The 5846-nt window shown below is 49.7% G+C and overlaps 1 non-coding gene across 1 annotated transcript; it reads left to right on the top strand.

Annotated features, from left to right (window-relative positions):
- Window positions 1–310: 310 nt before the first annotated feature.
- Window positions 311–447, top strand: LOC114809629. The gene has a single exon (XR_003757405.1). It is a non-coding gene; the product is annotated as a small nucleolar RNA SNORA7 (small nucleolar RNA).
- The last annotated feature ends 5399 nt before the right edge of the window (window positions 448–5846 follow it).

Raw genomic sequence — 5846 nt, 5'->3', positions numbered from 1 at the left:
AGGCACACGAGGGAGTCATTTGTTTCTCATCTTTCTGCTGCACTGGTTGCTGCCTAATTGCTGAGTCTCTCTTCTTGTGCCCCAGATACTTTGGAAACTTTTCAATCAAGGTTGGAGGTTGGTTTCAAGAGGTGGAAGGGGGAGAGAGACAGAGAGAGAGGGGAAGAGGGATGAGAGAGAGGGAGACAGAGGAAGGCTGAGACTCTGTGATAACTGGAAGTAGATTGGGAGGCCTCTAGACTGTAAGCTCACTGGGGCAGGGAACGTGTCGAACAACCCTGTTACATCGTACTCCCCCAAGCGCTTAGTCCCCCTCTCAGGGTCACAGCTGGAGAGTTTTCAGTACTCTACCAGTCTTGGCTACGAGAGGGAGAGTCAAGCAGAGGCCTGTCCATTCCATTCTTAGCTTGGCCGTGGCTGGCGAGTGGAAGGCAATCTGCTACAAATCAAAACTCGCCCATGCAGAGCAGCAGCGGCATGGGAGAGGGTCGAGGGCGGAGAGCCGAGTTTACTGCACGGAAGGCGGCGGTGGGAAAGCACTTCGGGACTGTTACCAAGAAAACTCTGCGAATACACTGCCAGAATGATTGCAGATGGAGAGCGGGGCGTTCTGGGAGAGATGTGGTGTCTGCGGTGTCACGAGGGTTGGAAACGACTCGACGGCATAAGTAAAGAAGGGCTTAGTACAGTGTTCTGCATCCAGTAAGTGCTCACTAGGCACAATCGATCGACTGAGTGACTGAGTTAGGGAGAGGACGCTGTAATGAGTCAAGGTACCAACAACCCCACTGGATGCAATAAAATAGGCAAATCTTGCTTCACTGGTCTGGGGACCCCTTCACCAGAACGTGAAGTCAGAACCTCAGTGCTCCAGATCACGAGGCGTCAATGTGTCGTGAGAGAACTAGAGGGAGATTGAGGTGGCTCTTCCACCGACACGTGAGGTACTGGTGCTGTCTTTTTAAGAGAGGTTTTCTGAAGGACCTAGAAAATTTCTGACTGTTGCTTGTGAGCTTGGTGAAGAAAGCAGTGATTACCCCGCTCGGCGCCCGAGGCAGAGACCTAAGAAGTTAAATTGAGTTGCCCAGTCAACCTAAACTAATTCTTCCCGTGCTTTGGGGTGAATCATTGATGGGATATATGTGTGTATGTGTGTTTGTGTGTGTGAGAGAGAGAGAGAGAGAGAGAACCCTACTTGCAGAGAGGAAGTTCCTCAACCTCCAGAGGGACTAAATTTTCACTTAGGAAGGTCCATTAACGCCTCAGAATGGCTGAGAGCAGGCATCAGGCCGGGACCATACTGCTGAGAATTGGATGTGGCCTCTCTGGGGAAAACGGGAGATGTCTTTTGTGATTTGACAAGCAGTTTTGCCTCGTGGAAAGAGCATGGGCCTGGGGGTCGGAGGACCTGGCTTCTAATCCCAGCTCTTCCTCCTGTCTGCCACGTAACCTTAGGAAAGTCGCCTAACTTTTCGTTGCCTCAATTTCCTCATCTGGAAAATGGGGCTACAGTACCTGTTCTCCTTCCTCCTCGGACTCTGAACCTTATAGTTGTGGGACAGGGACTGCATCCAACCTGATTCCCTCGAGTCTACCCCAGCTCTTAGTACGATGCTTGGCGCAAAAAAAAAAAAGTGCTTAACAAATACCGCAATTCAATTAAAATTTGCAAAATCTCACTGGGGCAAAATTAGCCACAGTTAAAACCCTAGGACCAGGGTTGGTGGTTGATCCTTTGATCAGAGAGCTGATAGGATCAGTTCTGTAGCTAAACCAAGAGAATGCAATTCAATGCCTACGTTTTTCTGGGCATCAGGGTAAAACCGGACAGCACTGTTCTCTGAAAATAGAGAGAAAAGAGGGAGCGGGAGCCAGAGACCTCCGACAGCCCACCTGTCCGCCCACCCCCGCCATCCCTGGGACATATCTGAGTCCACAGAGAGCCACGTCCAGCGAGTTTCCGACCTGTGCTTCAGAGGAACAACGTGCTCACACCTCCCCTTGCCCACCGAGAGCAGCCGGACGGCTGGAGCTTGGAGGAAGATTTGCTTGCTCTAATTCTTCAGGTTCCTCTGGCTTGGATGGCAACTTTACCTTCCAGCCCAACCTCTGGCAAATAACGATGATAATAACAATAATTATAATTATTACGGTACTTGTTAAGCACTTATTCTGTGCCAGGCACCGTACTAAGCACTGGGGTAGATACAAGCAAATCAGATTGCACCCAGTCCATGTTCCACGAGGTGCTCACAGTCTCAATCCCCATTTTACAGATGAGGAAACTGCGGCACAGAGAAGTAATGCGACTTACCCGAGGTCACACAGCAGACAAGTGGCGGAGCCGGAATTAGAACCCATGACTTTCTGACTCCCAGGCCAGCGCTCTATCCACTAAGCCAGGCAAATGTCTTTTTACACTTTCTCAGGTGAGCTCCAGTGTGTTGGTGCCCTCTTCTTCCCACCCAGGGTCACTATCAATGGCTATTAGGTGCCCTTTGGGGTGAATGCTGTTGAGGGACAGCTTTGCAGCTGAAGAGACTGCTACATGATGGACAGTTCTCCCACACAAGTTCTGGTCACCCTCTCCTGACCTGCTGCATTCGCAACTTGTAGCTTCTGATGTTCTTTCTTCTTTCTTTCTTTCTTTCTTTCTTTCTTTCTTTCTTTCTTTCTTTCTTTCTTTCTTTCTTTCTTTCTTTCTTTCTTTCTTTCTTTCTTTCTTTCTTTCTTTCTTTCTTTCTTTCTTTCTTTCTTTCTTTCTTTCTTTCTCTCTTTCTCTCTTTCTCTCTTTCTTTCTTTCTCTCTTTCTTTCTTTCTTTCTCTCTTTCTTTCTCTCTCTTTCTCTCTCTCTCTCTCTTTCTTTCTCTCTTCTTCTTTCTTTCTTTCTTTCTTTCTTTCTTTCTTCTTTCTTTCTTTCTTTCTTTCTCTCTCTCTCTCTCTCTCTCTCTCTCTCCCTCTCTCCCTCCCTCCCGCCCTCCCTCCCTCCCTCCCTTTTCCTTCCTTCCTTCCTTCCTTCCTTCCTTCCTTCCTTCCTTCCTTCCTTCTTCCTTCCTTCCTTCCTTCCTTCCTTCCTTCCTTCCTTCTTCCTTCCTTCCTTCCTTCCTTCCCTCCTTCCCTCCTTCCCTCCTTCCCTCCTTCCCTCCTTCCCTCCCTCCCTCCCTCCCTCCCTCCCTCCCTCCCTCCCTCCCTCCCTCCTCCCTCCCTCCCTCCCTCCTTCCTTCCCTCCTTCCCTCCTTCCCTCCTTCCTTCCTTCCTTCCTTCCTTCCTTCCTTCCTTCCTTCCTTCCTTCCTTCCTTCCTTCCTTCCTTCCTTCCCTCCTTCCTTCCTTCCCTCCTTCCCTCCTTCCCTCCTTCCCTCCCTCCTTCCTTCCCTCCCTCCCTCCCTCCCTCCTTCCTTCCCTCCTTCCCTCCTTCCTTCCTTCCTTCCTTCCTTCCTTCCTTCCTTCCTTCCTTCCTTCCTTCCTTCCTTCCTTCCTTCCTTCCTTCCTTCCTTCCTTCCCTCCCTCCTTCCCTCCTTCCCTCCCTCCTTCCTTCCCTCCTTCCCTCCTTCCTTCCTTCCTTCCTTCCTTCCTTCCTTCCTTCCTTCCTTCCTTCCTTCCTTCCTTCCTTCCTTCCTTCCTTCCTTCCTTCCTTCCTTCCTTCCTTTCTTTTTCTTTCTTTTTCTTTCTTATTTATTGAGCCCTTACTCTGTGCAGAGCAGTATGCTAAGTGCTTGGGAGAGGACAATATCACAATAAACAGACACATTCCCTGCCCACAACAAGCTTATAGTCTAGCAGAGAAGAGATATATTAACATAAATGAATAAATTACTGTTGGACTGGGATGGGGGATGAATTCATTCATTCATTCATTCAATTGTATTTATTGAGCGCTTACTGTGTACAGATCATGGTACTAAACACTTGGGAGAGTACAACACAACAATAAACAGACCCATTCCCTGCCCACAACAAGCTTGCAGTCTTGGGGCCGGGAGGGGGGTGAGTGGGGGAGACAGACGACAGTACAAATAAATAAATTACAGATGTGTACATAGGTGCATAAGTGTACATGAATAAAGGAAGGAAGTCAGGGTGATGCAGAAGGGAGTGGGAGAAGAGGAAAGGAGGGCTGAGTCAGGGAAGGCTTTGAAGGGGAGAGTAATTTTGAGGAGGGAGGGTAATCCAAGCCAGAGGCAGGATGTGGGTGAGGGGTTGGCGTGGGTGAGGGGTTGGAGGCGAGAGAGCTAGAGATATAGAGAGATCAGCTACCTGAGAGCTAGCTGAGACAAGAGTTTGGGGAGCTGCTGTATGCAGCGACTTCAGGCGGCATTTTCTCCCTTAGTCAGTGATATTTAGTGAGTGCTTACTTTGTCATAGAATATAATGCATCAGAATTAGTGGACATGTTCCCTGACCATAGCAAGCCTATAGGGTAAAAATCCTGTAGCTCTCGACAATGAAAATCTATAGAGCAAGGGACCGCAACCTTGCTTTTTGCAGAATCAAATCTGTGCGTGCACGAAGATCCACGTAATCTATTTCTCCTCCCCACCAGGAAGTCATTACGTCACGTTACTCAAACACGGTGTGCTTTCATCATCTCATAGTTGTTGCCAGTAGAGATGGGGAAGGGAAGAAGGAGGAGGGGGGCGTTCAGGGGACAGTCTTACCCACAAAAACACTGGCATAGCGCCATCGCCGCCTTCTCTCCCGCTGTTGCTGCTATCCCCCCGGTCATCTCTGCTACCTCCCCCTAATGCACCCTCGACACGGCCAGAGGGACTAGGAGATGGAGAAAATCCATCCATCTGAGGAGAGGTCCTAGTCACGGGCCACATCTTTGTCCACAAACAGCCACGTCCAGCGAGTTTCCAACTCCTGCTTTAGAGAAACAACATGCTTACACCTCAACCTTGCCCTTCCCCTCCCCCCCGAGAGATGCTGGAGCTTGTAGAAAGACTTACTCCGGCTCAGCTTTCTCTGTCTAAGTCTGGGGCTGGTACTTGGGATCTTTCCCCCTGGAGAGGCTGAAGCGTTGGGGAGCGATGAATCAGCGAGACAAGGGGCAAGGTGCACCCCATCAGTCTGACTCCCTTCTGCAAAAGTCTCAGAAGCCGTGTGCCCAGAAAACCACCTTGCTCCGGGCCTCTGACTCGTCGCCACTGGGACCTGTGTCGAAAATGCCAGGGTGGGTGTCTTTTTCATGAAGAAAGAAACCTAGCTTGGAGAACGCACTCTCTCTTCTTTCCAAAACTGAACATTTTTGTCTCTTCAGAGGAGACAAGGGCGTTAGCATCTGTTGTTCTGGAACCCGTGGTTACCGAGAACAGTTCTTGAGAAGTCCTCTCTGTCTGGATGGTAGAGTTTGGTTCTTGCTGAGAGGATGAGGGGAAATGTCTGATGTGGGAGCAGTTCGGTTCCTTATCGTGCCCGTCAGGCCTGGGACAGGAAGACTACTTCCTGATTCTTCTGTCACGGCACATAGCCTCTTTCACCGCGGCCTTAGGGGTTGGTGGGGTTATCCTGCCCCTCTATTTAGCTAAGCCAAGGTACATTCATTCATTCAATCATATTTATTGAGCACAAACCACTGTACTAAGCTCCCACCATAAGCTTACCGTCTAGAGAGGGAGATAGACATTAATATAAATAAATGAGATGTCCCGATTTGCAAGCCCTTGACAGTTCCCTCTGGATGAAGCATCATTCCAAGAAGGAGAGCTTTTCATGGCTGAAATCCCAAAGCCCAGACCAGTCCCAGAGCGGGAGGGGGGCCGGCCACAGAAGGGCCAAAGTGGGTGATTGTTCCTGGGACTTGAAGTCCCGACAACCCAGCCGCACCCCAGTGACAGGAGGAAAT

This window comes from Ornithorhynchus anatinus, chromosome 2 (assembly GCF_004115215.2).
Source record: "Ornithorhynchus anatinus isolate Pmale09 chromosome 2, mOrnAna1.pri.v4, whole genome shotgun sequence".
Lineage (NCBI taxonomy): Eukaryota > Metazoa > Chordata > Mammalia > Monotremata > Ornithorhynchidae > Ornithorhynchus > Ornithorhynchus anatinus.
This window is presented reverse-complemented; position numbering and strand designations above follow the sequence as displayed.